General features: G+C 40.4%; 1 protein-coding gene across 2 annotated transcripts in view; it reads right to left on the bottom strand.

The window, feature by feature from the left end:
• Positions 1–16292, bottom strand: part of BACH2 (BTB domain and CNC homolog 2) — a 355721-nt gene that overhangs the window by 256002 nt on the left and 83427 nt on the right. The window contains exon 2 of one of the 2 annotated variants that reach the window (XM_036871014.1): positions 15280–15392. The gene's annotated coding sequence lies outside the window, so the exon portion shown is untranslated. The remainder of the gene's footprint in view (positions 1–15279; positions 15393–16292) is intronic. The other variant, XM_036871015.1, reaches the window with a different exon arrangement.

Genomic DNA, 16292 nt, shown 5'->3' with positions numbered 1-16292 from the left:
ACCTTTCTTTTATCTTAGGGTTCTAGCTGAGCTTTTCACTGGAAAACAGACAGGTTTTCTTTATCTTGCCCTCAGGCCAGGCCCACCTATGGTTCAAGGTTGCCTTTTCTGGGTTGGTCTCAACCAATCAATAAAGCCTGCATAACCTGAGCACATTCATAAAGGGGGGCAAGTGTGAGAGTATGAATTAGAAACCAGTTTTAAGGAAATTAACATGAGTTCTAAAGAACTCTTAAGTTAGTCACATAATGGATGTTTAAGAAATTCTCTGCATCAGAGGCTGCTCCTTTATTTAGGAAGTGGTAGTCTACTAAAGTGTTAGCAAGTAAAAGTTCTACAGACTTGCTTTCATGATGAGATGAAACTAATTTCCAGCCACTACATTAATTTGTTCATTTGCAAGGGGCTTGTTCTTTCAAGAACTAAAACATTCATCATGGGATGTTGCATTTACTCTTAGCCTAGCAAATCCATGTAATATATTTTGAATTCAATCCAACAAATACTCTCCTATGAGGCAATGTGACAGAATGAAAATATGCATGGGTTTTGAAATCAATAAAATCCAAATTCAAATACTGGCTCTCCTATATCTGGACAGGTAATATTGGTTTAACAGTTAAAATAATAATTATTTATCAAATATCTACAAAGGATGAACTGCATCCTAGACCCTACTCCAAAATCTGAATTTATAACATCTAAATGAATGAGGGCTTAGTTCATTCTTAAAATGATTCAAATATTTGTGTTAGTTTATTTTGACATATTAAAACTAAAACCACTAAAAATTAAAAGGTTACTGTTTAAATGACTATCTTGTCTGAAATACCACTGTCAGGTTTTTTGACCAAAGGTAAATCTATAGTAGAACTGATGGGTTTTAAATCATTAGATAACATCCGTGTTTTAAAATAACAGAACAATAAAACAGAAAGAGAATCGTTTCTTGACATGGGACTTCACGACTAAAATCTTAAATATTATGGTTCAGTATTCATGTGTTTTCACACTACCTACCAAGTTCTCAGACTGTACCTACTTAATCCTTTTCAAATTACTATCACTATCTTTTTCATGGAAAATTTCTTACAAATTACTTTGAGAAGCCAAAAATTCACAGTGGAAATTTCTTCCCAAGTCCTTTTTTAGATAAACCTATTCAACAGGCAAATCTAAATAATTTTTAGCAGTTCTAAATGTAGAGAATTCATGACTTCTTACTGTAATTGCAAAGGAACATACAAAGCAATTACTTAGTCACTTATAAAACCCACGTTCAACTTTCGAAATAATGACTACCCTGATAGGAGAGACAAGACTTTTATAATTAAATACTAAAGTCTAGCCATTTGAGATAAGCACAGCAGGTTATATAATTGTCATCTGCACTCACAATACCCTTTTCCCCTCTTGGATGCATATCATTTTTCAGTAATAATAGAACATGTAACAAAAAAAAGTTACTGTACTGTAGGAAATCATTCTAAGCACAAGTTATACTTCTGGCGAAGAGTTAAAACCTCATTATTTTGGATTTCACTGGTTTCATAAGAGGAAAAAGTGCCCATTAATAGTGTAAATAAAATACCCTTGAGAATATATTAGATTCTTAAGAAAACAAAATAGTAAGCAACCTCAGGCACTCATTTACATATAAACACTTGGAGGGTTAATTGAAAAGCATGCTAGAATGGGATTCTCAAACTTTGATACGATCTCTTTCAGTGCCCTCGGATAAGCATGCTCTCAGGAGCAGCGGAAGATACAGCATACACGTGACACTTTTTCCTAGAAAGATGGGGAGCTCTTGTGCACACGCCTGCTAGAAGCCACCTAGCACAGTCACTACTCATCCAGGGACTACATTTCCTAGGTCCCTTGCACTCAGGCAGAACCATGTAACTAGTTCTTACCACTGGAATATGAAGAGAAAATGTGGCCTCCCTTCAGGGCTCTGGGGATTAAGGAGTGTTCCTTCTTTATGCTCTCTTCCCCTTCCACCAGCTAGATGCAGACAATCACCACAAGCCTTAAAGATGGGATTATGGGTTGAACTGTCTCCTCCCCCCTGGGAAATTCACATGTTGAAATCCTAACCCTCAGCCTCTCAGAAAATGACCTTATTTAGAAATAGGATAATTACAGATGTGATTAGTTAAGATGAGGTCACACTGAAAGACGGTGGGCCTGAACCCAGTATGACAGGTGTCTTTATAAAAAGGGGAAATTTGGACACAGACAGGAATAGAGGGAAGATGCCGTGAAGAGCCACAGGGAGAAGGCGGCCACTGACAAGCCAAGAAGAGAGCCCCGGAACAGATCCCTCCCTCACAGCCTCAGAAGACACCGACACTGCTGACACTTTGATCTTGGATTTCTAGCCTCCAGAACTGCGAGACAGTACTTTTCTGTTATATAAGGCATCAGGGCTGCGGCACTTTGTTACAGCGGCCTAGAAACCTAATACAGATGGTAAGGCCAGAATATGGCAGGAGGCTGAGTTCAGGATTCCTGAATCATTGCTTAATAAAAGCACTTCACCTATCAGAAATACTTACACTGGTTCAAAATTTAGCAAGAAAGGAAACTTTCATTGTGTCAAACCACTGAATATTGAGGGCTTAATTTGTTATTAACAGCTAAATTACCTCATATAAGATTTAATGAAGTAATTTAACTGGCAAGTAATTTGTCAAGTTCTTTTACATTAAAAAAAAAAAACCCCCAGACATATCACAGAGAACAATGTAACATCCATGTAAATTTTTAGGATAAAAAGGAACTTCAAAGAAAATCTGAATTTACAGGAAGATATTTGGGGGTAATTCCCCCAAATCCTCCCCAGGGTACAAATGTACTCTCCTCTGCCAGTAGAAAAACAATTTCCTCAAGAAATTTTAAATAAGCCACAACGTAAAGGTTGCTATACATAGTTTAAATTATGCTATAATTCACTTAAAACAATTATTTTGCAAATTCAGAGAAGCATTTCTCCCAAGTGGCCCAAGTGTGTAAAATTTTACTTGGGTACTAAAGACAAGAATATTGCAAAATGAGGTCTCAGTTCTTTCCAAAGTTCTCACTTAATATTGTATTTAATTAATCTGGAGATGTCACCATGTAAAACCTTCTGCCCTCAAACATAGACCCAAAAAATGTACTTCCTTTGTGGTAGGATAACTAACACAGAATCAATACACCATTTTCCATTTTTTGATTACTTTTTTTCCTTGCATGATGAAATAGTAAAAGGACAGATATCTGTGTTCAGACACAGAGTTGTAATTCAAAATACCTCAAATGCTGAGCTGGCATCTGGGTTCTCCTGTTTATAGAAAAGCTAGGATGACTCAGCCTGAGCTCAGAGCTCAATTTAGATCATAACATCTGGATTCCAGACACATGTGAGATGCAGCCGCAGGTCTCCAGGTCCTGACTGATCCGAGATGGAGACCAGAGACCACTCGCCACAGGGATTCCAAATGGAGAAAGTGCTCGAGGGAGAGAGAAACCTCAAAGGTGTTTGGAAGATCTGGCCACAGGCAGCCTGCTTCGAACTACCAGGCACACCATCATTTCCTCAGCGGGCAGGTGCTGGGGAGGCTAAGGGTAAGGTGGCCAGAGGATGACACTGAATAAAGAGTCCCCTCGTCAGCTCTGTCACGGTCAGAAAACATCCCTCACCAATGACTCCTTTCCTGAGGCGGTCATTGTTCAGATTAAACTATGGGAATCTGGCAATAAAATGAAAAATCTTAGAGAGCACACACTTCCTGCTGAGATTCGTGCTCAACTTTGCTTTGTTTCAAAGAGAAAAACTGGGATACCCGGAAGAGAGAAATTGTTTTTAATTTTATTTTTAAAATTTTACTGAAGTATAGTTAATTTACAATGTTGTATTAGTTTCAAGTGTACAGCAAAGTGATTCAGTTATACACACACACACACACACACACACATACACATATACATATATATGTTCTTTTTCCAGATTCTTTTCCATTATAGGTTATTACAAGATATTAAGTATACTTCCCTGTGCTATACACTAGGCCTTGCTGTTTACCTATTTTATATATGGTAGTGTGTATACATACGTTAATCCCAAACTCCTAATTGATAAGAGGGAAATTTTTTCAATGCCTTTTTTTTCTTGGTGAGAAGAAATCATAGCCTCAGTCACTCTCATATAGGCTACATACTGAAATCTAAAAGAAGAGGGAGAAAAATAGTCGCAAAAAATCTTCCCTGACCAATTTTATCTCCATTAGAATTCATCTTGCTCCTTCCTTAGTTTTCCTTGGATGTAATCTATCCAGAACATTGGTGATGTTGCAGCGATGGATTTTATGTGAAAGAAAAAATCCTTCCCCCGCTGCTTTTCCGCACCTTCCCCCTCCGAGGTCTCTCGGCCTCTCTCTCCTTCTTGTCTCTTTGTTGCGAATGTCAGGGCTGTCAGTGTCACAGCCTGACATGATTAGTGTTTCTGACACTACACCAAGAAGCAGAATGAGAGCAAGAAGAACAGGCTAGGGTGCGCAGCCATTTAAAGAAGTCAAAGGGAAAAAAAGCCCAACCGCCTTCCTCTGAGGTTCCTTGATTACAGGGCAGCTTATAAATCACCCCGGATTTTTCTCATTTATCCAATTAGTCTGTTGTCCTGCTCCTGGGCAGATCCCGAAGGTGTGGATCTATTCTGTGAGATCAAAGTCAGTGGCTCTAATAACAGATAAGACAGAATTCGTGATTCAGCAGATTCTAAGGCTGTGAAGGGTAACCGTCGGTGCACTTTGGGAAGATAGCACCAGTCCATTTCGAGTATCGATTCGCTGCACTTTGTCACTCTAATGATGTTATCTCATTAAAAGAGATAAATGCCCCACTGTTCTTCCAATAGCATCTGCTTCTTACTCTTCTCTCTTTTTCAGCAACATGGCTCTCAGCAGCAGCACATTAAAATCAAATTGAAATCCAATGCAAGGCTTGGCGACAGAGCTGCTTACGGAGGCTTCTTTTTTATTGCTTTTTCCTACTCTCAACCCCCTAGCTGCTCCCCCCTCCCTCCACCAGTCACCCACAGAAATAAGCAATACAAAGAGAAACAGATGTAGAAAGTAATCATAATAGGAAGCATTTATTGAATGCCTATTCCACGGAGCCTCCACCCCGCCAACATTTCACATCTCCTACCTTGACCTGGTAAGTTAAGTAGAACAACCCCCAGTTTGCAAATGAAGAAGTGGAGTTTCACGTTAAGGTACTTGCCCAAGATTACACAGGTAGTGAGAGGCTGGACCACACGTGAACAAGGGGCCATCCAATGCAAGTCCTCTTTTTCTAATCCCCATTTTCATTCATGGAACAAATAAGTAAATATGATTGTAACTTGACTAGAATAGGTGAAAAAAATGTAAGAGAAGGTGGCAATTATTCTTCAGCCTGCTAGCACCCAGGAACACAGTGCCATAGGCAGTGCAATGGTTTTGTTTCAACAGATTTCTTATTAAATAAAAAGGTTGCAATTTTCCATAATGAATGTTTTATACATTATTCCTTTGTGTATCAGGCCTCTGAAGTACACATTATTAAAGTCTATTAAAGTCTGTATTTAGCAGCATTACTAATGTGCCTTTGGGGAAATTACTACAATGAAACAGCATCAGTCTTTCACAAAATTTCAATTGTTTAATATTCTTCTTCAGATCTTCAATACACGTGTCTATTTTTAGCTATAATCAGACCTCATGCGAAATGCCATAATCCCAGCCTAGAGCTGTCACAACGAATTGTTTATGGGTTGGATTTAAGGAATAACAAGAGATGCAGATATTGCTAATTTCACCCATCGTTTTAATTGTTGTTTTTATCCCCAATAACTTGTTGCAGTTTTCCTACTGTTCTAATTAACAGGAGCTCCTTGATCATTGACATGTGAGGACACTTTACCTCTGTGGCTAGAGCTGGCTATCTTAATGGATTGCTCATATATATATCTAATTGAGACTAGCCTCTCAAGATAATGCCACTTTATTAATAAAGTCTGAGGGTGGTAAAACGTTACGAAATTATTCCATAAAAAAAAGAAAACCAAATAAACCAGAAGCACGTCTAAACTATGATTAATCAAATCTAAATGTTTTCATTTAAACCTAAACATTGTCATTTATGAGAGACGAGAAATACATGTCTTCTGAGTATTAACTGAGGGATTTCTGCAAATTATGTAGTTTTACACACTCTAAATAGGCATCTCTCCTCTAGTACATTTATTAATTTTATTGAACAGTAGGAGGTTTTTAAAACATAAAGCCAAGTATGTACATACATTCAAAAGCACAACATTCTCGGCAAACATCTTATAGAAAACAATAATGCTGGGCTTATTTTTACAGAGATAAAAGATAACAAGAAGCAGGAAAAAATGCCAGCAAACAGCTCCATGTTATAAGGCCTCTATATCACAGAAAGAGAGGGGAAAAAGGCAATTCAAAGCATTAGGTACTCAAATTAATAAGCTGGGATTGAAAGCAATCTCTCTGTTATGAATTTCCCCTCATACACACCAACTGCACCGGTGGAGGTGATACGTTCGCAAAATCAGGCAAATTGAGTGGACTGTTAATATTCTAAAGATGGACAAGCCACGGATTAACTGAGCAACTAGTCATGTTTCCAATCACTGATTAACTAAATAGGATGTAACTTAATTGTCTCCATTAAGACTGACTAATTGAGAGGAAAGGGGCACAGCTGAGGACTTAAGAAGGATGTCAGGGCATTCCTCTGCCTGATGCACGAGGCCAGGATCCACTGGCTTCTTTGTTACAAGGGGACCCAGCCACCACCAGCATCAAAGAAAGAGGTCACCGCCCACATCATGTGTCCAAAGGACCTGTCTAATGATGCTGCGGGCTGGTGTGGGCTTAGTTCAACACGGTGCTGCAGAACGAGACCATGCCAGTTCAGTCAGCATTTAATTACAGCTCAACATGAAGGTTGGTAGGGCAGTTTGTCAGTTAAAAATTAAAAAAAAAAAAAAAAAAAAAAAGCGAAACTTGTTTTATTCAAGAAAATCCTAGGCACGTCTCTCTAAACCCTCAAGAAATAAGGATGACCAAGATTCCCACACTGACAATCACAACGTGTGTGAAGTGCCACTAAAAACAACGAAGTGGGACCGAGCATCCTTTTTCTTCCAAGTGAAAACTGTTTTACGGTCAGTAGCTGTGGCCATATTTCAAAGAGCTTATCATGATTCACAGCTCGGCCTCTCAGACTTGAAATTAGATTACCAGTCATGTCAAACATATTCCTTCTCCTGCTCTGGGGCCGTGATGGTCTTAAACCAAAAGTCCAGCCTTTCTGTTCAGAAGCCTTAATTTCCCTCCCACCTGTTTGGATTCTCCTTCATCTTTTCTGACATGATGGGGAGCTGGTTAAGTGAGGCTACAGAGTCCTGCCCCTCAAGTCAAGGCACTGCCATGCCCACGTGAATACTGCAGCGGGGCTCCTGGTCTCCTGGCTCCCCAGAATCATTCCTCTAAAGCCAAATTCTCTGTACAGAAGGTTCAGATTCTCAACTTACACCCCAGACCGTGAAGATGCCTTCTCAGAGAGGCAGGCACCGACCACTGCCCCACTGTGTGCTGTTGTGAGATGCAGAGGTAAGTCCCACACTCGAGGACCCACTGAAATGCATTCCTGGTAAAGCAGAAGGAATGAAACGGAAGCACTGACGTTGCTCCTGCAGTAGAAATGACTGTATAAAGGGTGAATTCTATGTTAACTCAGGAAGCAATTCTCAAATAGCAGGTGTATGTTTTACATACGTTTACACACACAAGTTCTACACATGCACACGTTTTAAAGACAAATGAGCATAAACATACTCAGTTAATTCTTTTAAGTTTGTCTTCTCCCTACTTCATGCCAAACTGACCATCCTCTAGGTTACGATTATCTTAATCTTGCCCTCCCTTACCTCTTAGAAGGGAACTGCATTCCCGTTTTTGTCCTAAAAATTCACTGACTTGCCCAGTGAGATGCACAAGGAAGAGACTGGAGGTCTAATTTTCTCATTTCCATACACCCCACATTCAGCAGAATTTGACTTACATGTAACCCAGGTGCTACACCAGCCTTGTGCCAACAATGTTTCATTTAGCCACACAAATTCTATAAAAATAAAGTTTTTAAAATAAGGAATAAGGGCGATGTTTCCTTAACGATGTAGGAGGTGAGCACAGATGGGCTACAATGTCCAGGGCACTCCTGCTCAGGACCCAGGGCCCAGCTTCTCTGACTACTGAACACAGGACACAGGCACAGTCTAGACTCCTATCTGAGAATATGCTTAAAAATTACTGCAGACCCTAAAGAGCTTTTGTTCACATCAGTTATTTCTATCAATGTTTTACCGCATTAAAAATTAAAGCTGAGGGCTTCCCTGGTGGCGCAGTGGTTGAGAGTCTGCCTGCTAATGCAGGGGACACGGGTTCGAGCCCTGGTCTGGGAGGATCCCACATGCCACGGAGCAACTAGGCCTGTGAGCCACAACTACTGAGCCTGCGCGTCTGGAGCTTGTGCTCCGCAACAAGAGAGGCCGCGACAGTGAGAGGCCCGTGCACCGCGATGAAGAGTGGCCCACGCTCGCCGCAACTTGAGAAAGCCCATGCACAGAAATGAAGACCCAACACAGCCAAAAATAAATAATTAATTAATTTTAAAAAAAATTAAAGCTGAGACATTTTTGGAACATGAAGACACAACCACACATTCCAACAGCTGTCAGAGGGATGACGTCATAGCATGTCATGTAGCCCCTTAAACTGTACTGTATACTTGAGAGAGAGTGGAAAGGGCAAAAAACGTCTCAGTATTATTATGAAAATAGTTTTGACCTTGCAGGTGGCCCATGAACAGGCCGTCCAGGGGTCCCCAAACCACAGTTTGAAAACCACTGGTCTAAACTTGGGCACATCAGCAATATCTTGAATAAGAGGATATAATGAGTAAGAGGATGTAACAGCCATTTAAAAAAATTTGAGCCACTGAATCAGAGGGCAGTGTCTTTTTCTAGAGCATTTCTGTACTTACTACTGCTTCCAAAACATCAGTACATTAAAATGTTCTTTCCTGGCAATATGTCAAAGAGAATGACTCCCAAATTCAAATCTCTGTTTGACCAATGGCTCTGTCTCTTTTTTATCCACTCATTAAATATCTCCACCCAGTTGTACCTCAAATGCAAAACAGCTAAAATAGTATTTATTTTAAAATGCTTGCTTTTTTCTGACTGTCAATCATAAGTACAAATACTTACTATAAGAAAGTTGAAAATATAGAGAAAAATTTGTTAAATAACAGACATTTATTTTCTATAGTTATGGATGCTGGAAGTCCCTGACCAAGGTCAAGTAGGGTTGGTTCCTGGTGACAGCTCTCTTCCTAGTCACCTTCTCACTCTTTCCTCATCCGGCCTTTCCTCAGTGTGTTCTCCAGATGGGTGGGGGAATGGAGAGAGCTCTCAGGTGTCTCTTCTCACAGAAAAATATTTTCTTAAATAAGAAACATGAATACCATGTACCTGTCCTCTGAGAAAACCACTGCCAGAATTCTGGGCAATATCTCACAGTCTTTTTTATCATGTATATTTTAAAAATACAGTGAAGTTCATATCTTAAAGATAATTTCATGTCTTATTTTAAAACACTATTTTTAGTATGAAAGAATGCATATTGCTAAAGAAAATTGAGAACATACAAGCAAAAAGAAGATAACGCTCTTAATACTTTGATGTGTATCTGCAATCTTTTTCCTGTGGGTAGCCATGTATCTTTTTTAAAAAACAAAATAATGATCAAACTGTACATATTATTATGTAACTTGCCTTCTTCACAATTTATTGAGAACATCTTTCTATATATTATCAAATATTACTCCATCCCTCCCTGTCATTTTTATTGTATGGATGTACCATGGTTATTATTTTTAAAAAATTACTATTATAACAATATGTGATGAATATCTTAGCTAAATTTTTATACACATCTATGACAATTCTTACTGAGTTCTAGAAATAGGAGTTTCTGAATCAAAAGGTGCGTGTATATTTGAGGCTTTGATACACATTAAGTCCCTTTGAGAAACGTGTTCTTTCATTAACTGTCAATGAGACAGCCTGCCAGTCCTATTCGTACCTTTGATGAGTAACCTTTATGAATCTTATCAATTGTAGAAAATGCCATCTCATCATTTTAATAACTGTTGAGATTGGATATTTTCTTATATATTATTTGCTGATCATATTTCTTCCTTTATTGGTTTTATCTTTCTGTTCTTTGCTCATTTTTATTAGAGGAATCACTCTTATCTTACTAACTTTCAAGAATTTTACATACATCAGCTAAGTTAACTCTCTGTCATATATGTTATAAATATTGCCTGGCTAGTCTCTTGTCTTTTAGGATAGTTCAGAATGTCTTCTGATGGAAAGAAATCTTTAGGTTTTAAACAAATACATTTTCTTCCTTTATCATTTCTGCCACTAGAAATTAATAAGGCTCTCCTTATTCCAAGATCATTTAAGTTTTGTCTGTATTTTCTTCCATGTCACTGGTTTTCGAAGGGTGTGGTATTTCTCCAAAGTCTGCCAGGAGGGGAACTTGGCCATTTGCTTTCAGAAAAAAAGCAGTAGGGACTCATTAAATATAGACTGGTCATTGGGTGAAACCACCCAGAGTGTCCTAGAAAGGGGAGGAGAGAGATCTTACATGTTTACTATCTACCAAATCCTATCCTGCATCCAGTAACTCTGTTAACTTGCTCTTCAAATAGAAAAAGTTTCAAATGGAGAAAGTTTTAACATTAGGTGTATGTTTAAATATTAAACTCTGGGATGAGACGACTCCTCGCCTTGGCCAGAACAGAGGCTTTGGACGGCAAAGACCTTTGTTTTGTTTACTGGTGAATTGCAAGCATGGTGCATGGTACGCAGTGGGTGCATGATAAATGTGTTGAAGGACCTAGTGTTGAGTTATGTGTCTGCCAGGTGTTAGGTGACAGAACCAACGGTGGTGAGTTCTGGACTTCCCTGCTTCATATTAAAGAGTTGCAAAGTAAGAAGAACTCTAAATGAAGGCAGAAACTAAATTTCAGTGTTACTCTTCTGTCGACTGTAGAGATTTTGATCTGAGTGTAAAGGTGAAACTGCCTCAAATCTGGCACAGTAAGATATGGTGTTGAAAACTGGAAAATATTCAGCGAAAAAATTGTGTTGGGCATATAGTAAGCAAAACAGTGGCATCCACCCATCAAGAGAGATAAAAGACACTACCCTCCTTCATTTGATGCTATGGCGCTTGTCCAAAGCAGTAACAATCAGATTTGGCTTTATTGGAACATGACAAGGAAGAAACAGTTCTCAAGAAGATTCACTTTCACTGGGGGGGGGGGGGGGAGGGTGGAGAGCATTCTGTGCAATAACGGAAAAATCAATTATTTTTCAATCAGATGGAGTGTCCTCACAAATTCAAGGCAGAGAACAGCATGCGATGTGCCTTCATGAGAACGATGGCCATGAGGGAAAGAGTTGAGGATTGTAATTCCAAAGTTGCTTTCAAGAGCAGAATGTTGTTCCTGTAAGTGTGCTTTTGTGTCTACAGTGGCATGTACTGAATGTATACCATTCTGCCCAACTGGCCTCCCCAAAATCCCATCCTGTTTAACTTGCCTCCCACTTGGCTATGATTTGCTAAGTAACACACTAAAATCCTCTCTTTACAGCATGTTAACATATAGATAACACATATACATACAAAACACTAATCCTTCTTGTTAACAAAATTTATAATATATTATATATAATAAATATTTATACCTATTAACAAGAGAATAACCAAGAAAATAGAAAGGGTAAAGAATTTGGACAAAATTCAAAGTTAAATTCTAATTTTAAAGTTTTCGATCAATATTAAAGATTGGAAAATCAGCTCTCGGAAAAAGATCCAAGGAGAGTATGAAAGTTGGAAGGATGGTCTTCAAGTCTGCATAGGGCCGGGGAGAAGGAGAGCCCTGGGGAAATTTGTGCACCCACAATTTCTTTAACATGTAAGGCTAGAGCATAAAGCCCAGAATGTACAACCATTAAAGTCTGTTTACAATATTTAAAAGGTGAATAGACGTGAGGGTGTCCACTCTGTATAAACCTACAGGTTGGGTATCAACCTGACATATCCCATGTACACCAGCCTCCGGAAAGGGCCCCAGGTTCACGATGAGCATTGTGGCTGGGAATGCCCTCAGAGTGCTGGCTGTCTGAGGGCCGGAACTGCACCCCTTCCTGGTGTGTTCCCAGATCCGGGCACAGATTGAAGTTCCAGAATATGAGGAATGAAGGCTCTACCTGGCTGCCAGCAGTTCACTGACAGGTTATCCCGTTAAAATAGTTAGACAAACTGCCAATTCCTGGTGCCCTGTGGCCATTCCCGTGTTTTCTAGAGGGTACCGTCTCCAATTGACCCAAAAGAGAGCTGTCAATGCCTAACTGTGGTCAGAATTGCCCTGGTGCATCAAAGGAACAACACTGGACCCTCGGATGCTCCAGCCCCCTCCCCATCTGGACACCTCCCTGATTAAAGTGTCTCATAACTAGCTGGGGTTTGGGAAGGAAAGAGAGTGATTACCGTGTATGTCCAAGGAAGTGGAAAGTGTACAATTCAAATGTCTCCAGCTTTCTGGGAACACTTCTACTTAGAAAATCAATCACACCCACAAAAATATTTCCAACGTTCTAACTTACATATCCTAATTGATGAGATGACTATCTAGTTTTATTTGTGCTGAGATCTGTTTCCTCCCCAGAGGGTGACCTATTTTTTTTTTTTTGTCTTATGCCAAGAAAACCATAAGAAAAATGCTGACCTATGAAGGTTACACATCATGCTTAATCACCACTTTAAATTAAAATAACATAAAATAAAGCATTCACTGGGTCACTCGGGCAGAATATAACCTCCCAAGCAACAGACACACCTACTGAGACACTTGAAATTTCTAAGGAGTCTGGTTCCCAGCTGTGTGTCAAGAGCCAAACCATGACATCAGGTCTTGCGTTACCCCGGAGAAACTTAGGGCAGGGCTGAAACAGCATACTGAGCCTGCCAATCTGAGATTTCCCAAGAGCTGTCTTAGCTTTTCACTACACCAAACTGTCAGTGATAGAAGCCAAGATTTGCAGTGACCGCCATGATGGATCTCCTCTCCTCCTTGCCCTCTAGTTATGACTTTGGGGAACAATACCTGCCTATCTAGGATTCCAAAAGCTCACTCCTCTAAGACTGTTGGAGGGCATTATGCTAAGCGAAATAAGTCAGAGAAAGACAAATACTGTATGATTTCACTTACATGTGTAATCTAAAAAATACAACTAATAAATATAACAAGAAAAGAAGCAGACTCACAAATATAGAGAACAAACTAGTAGTTACCAGTGTGGAGAAGGAAGGGGGGAGGGGGAGGGGAGTAAGAGGTACAAACTATTAGGTATAAAATAAGCTACAAGGATATATTGTACAAGATGGGGAATATAGCCAATATTTTATAATAACTATAAATGGACTATAACCTTTAAAAGTTGTGAATTACTATATTGTACACCTGTAACTTACATAATATTGTCCAGCAACTATACTTCAATGAAAATATATATATAGATAGATTTTTAAAAGAGGGTAAGTATTGAAGCCAGAGGGGGGAAAAGGTCAGCAAAGTTTTCCTCTTCTTTGGCTTGGCTCAGCCAAATGAAAATCTCTCAAAAAACAATTGCTTACTCTTTTCTGGTTTCTTCTGATGGGGTAAAGCAGCCGTGCCCGTGAGAAGGCCAAACAAAGGGCCATGAGAAAAATTACCCCTGGAAAGGGGATGTTAGTAAAACAATCTCAACAAGCTACATGGGCTTTCTAAAGCCTAGGAATTCCATAATCCATTTTTAAGACCAAATCATCTAAAAGCGCTGGCCAACTCCATCACAACCCACGGTTACCTCTTCTTGCAGTCTCTGGAAATGTCTCTCCCCTGTTTTAAATCCTTCAGTGGCTCTCAGAATGCAACCCTTCCCTCCTTCTCTGGGCTCACATCTGGCATCTTCTCCCAGTGCAGGTGTTCTCAACCAGGGCATTTTCATCCCCTCAAGGGACACTGGCCAATGTGTGGGGACATTTTTGGTTGTCACAACTGAGGTTGGGGGAGAGGGATGTTACTAAACACTTCCAATACAGAAGACAGCCTCTCACTACAAAGGATCACCTGGCCCAAACGTCAATAGTGTCAAGATTGAGAAATCCTGCCCAGTCATACCAAACTCTGTTGTTCTCTACACACGTCAGACTTTCTCATATGCTTTTGTGCCTCTACATAGGTTGTTTCCTTTACCTGGAATGCCCTGCCCTACTTCTGTGTCCAAGAAATGATCACGTATCATACAGAATCCAACTCAAGATGTCACCTCCTCTATACTCTCCTATCCAGATCCCCCAAAGTTGGGTGTCCCTTCTGTGCTTCCACAGCTTCTGGTACACGCCTCACACTAGCCACAGTGCCCCCAAATCGTCTGTCACCTGCTGAAGGTAAGACCTAAGCCCCATTCATCGTTTATCCCCAGAGTGCCCATCCAGTAATCAACTGCTGCATGCTGAATCGATCAGGGAATAAAGTGGAAATGTTGCAGATGCACCCAAGACTCTCTGGCAACAATGTCTAAGGGACAAGAGTGTCCCCAACACCAAAAATTGATCAAATGCTCATAATGTAGACAGGGACTATATTAAACACTGGTACACATATTAATTCACTTCATCCTTATAACAACCCGGTGAGGTGGGTACCATTAGCATCAACATTTTACAGATGGGGAAACTGAGGCTCAGAGCACTTAAGCCACTTTCCCAAGGTCCTCAAAGCTAGTATCTATAAGAGCTGATATTTAAACCCAGGTAGTTTGGCTCTAGAGCCTCAATCTTCCAATATTCATGCCAAGGCAATTACACTAACAACCAATATTTCAGCTGCCCAGAGGCCTCTGACAAACACAGCTGACAACTCTGGAAGACTACACCACCACCAGTCCCTGTGACCCTGCCTGTCAACACTGCTTGCCAACCTCTGGAATGCTTCTGGCAGGAGATGCAACCTCCTCACACCACAGAAAGGTATCACATACCCAGGGTAAATCATGGTACCATAAAGACACAAAGGATGAGTCCCCAAAGTACCTCTTACCTTGTTCATGCTGTAGGGACTGCAGCAAGAGATTAGACATGTCACAACGCAAGGCAGCTCTTAAAGATTCACCTTGTTCCTGTAGACGTCACTTCCTGAAGCAGACAGCTGCACTGCAAAGACAAAGAGGATATCCATCAGCCGGTGTTCAGGAAGGCCCAGAGCAGTCCCGTGTCCAGTGGAACTTCCTGCCATGATACCAAGGCTCCATGCCTGTGTTATCCAATATGGTAGCCACTAGCCACATGTGGCTACTGAGCACTTGAAATGTGGCTAGTGCAACTGAGGGCTGCATTTTAAATTTTTATGTAATTTGAATTAATGTTCAATGTAAATAGACACAGGTAACGGTTAGTGGCTACTGTACTGGACAGTGCAGGTCTAGAGAGTCCAATCAAGAGTCTTGAGGCCATAGACACTGGGCACGCCAGTGTCCAAGGAAAAGCTGGATATTATATGCTCAGAGTGACTGCAGATACACAGGGACAAGAACACTCACTCATTCGATAACTATTTTTTGAGTCCTTACTAGGTGCTGAGTACTGAGGATATAGTGACCAGTAAGCCAGAGAGGTCAGTTATATAAGGGTTTCTAGTGCAGGCTTTGGCCTCCTTAGGAAGGGAAAGGATCTAGCATGTGAGTAGCATGTATGCCAAACCTAAATGCCTTCCGTGCTGCCCACAGGAATAAAGGAACAGACCAGTTGGGACTTCCCTGGCGGTCCAATGGTTAAGTCTCCGTGCTTCCACTGCAGGGGGCGTGGGTTCGATCCCTGGTCAGGGAACTAAGACCTTGCATGCCTCATGGCATGGCCAAAAAAAAAAAAAAAAAAAAAGGAACAGACCAGCATTTGCTGGAGCCTGATTGTACCACTGTCAGGGCTTAATAGCTAGAACCTTTCACAGAGCTTTTTGGGAGGAAGTGTACCATAAAAGAATTCAGGAGTTCTGTACTGTGGGCCTAATGAAGCAGATGACCCAACGTCTCCTCAATAAGGAAAGGACCCTTAAGG

Source organism: Balaenoptera musculus, chromosome 12, assembly GCF_009873245.2.
Source record: "Balaenoptera musculus isolate JJ_BM4_2016_0621 chromosome 12, mBalMus1.pri.v3, whole genome shotgun sequence".
Classification (NCBI taxonomy): Eukaryota; Metazoa; Chordata; class Mammalia; order Artiodactyla; family Balaenopteridae; genus Balaenoptera; species Balaenoptera musculus.
This window is presented reverse-complemented; position numbering and strand designations above follow the sequence as displayed.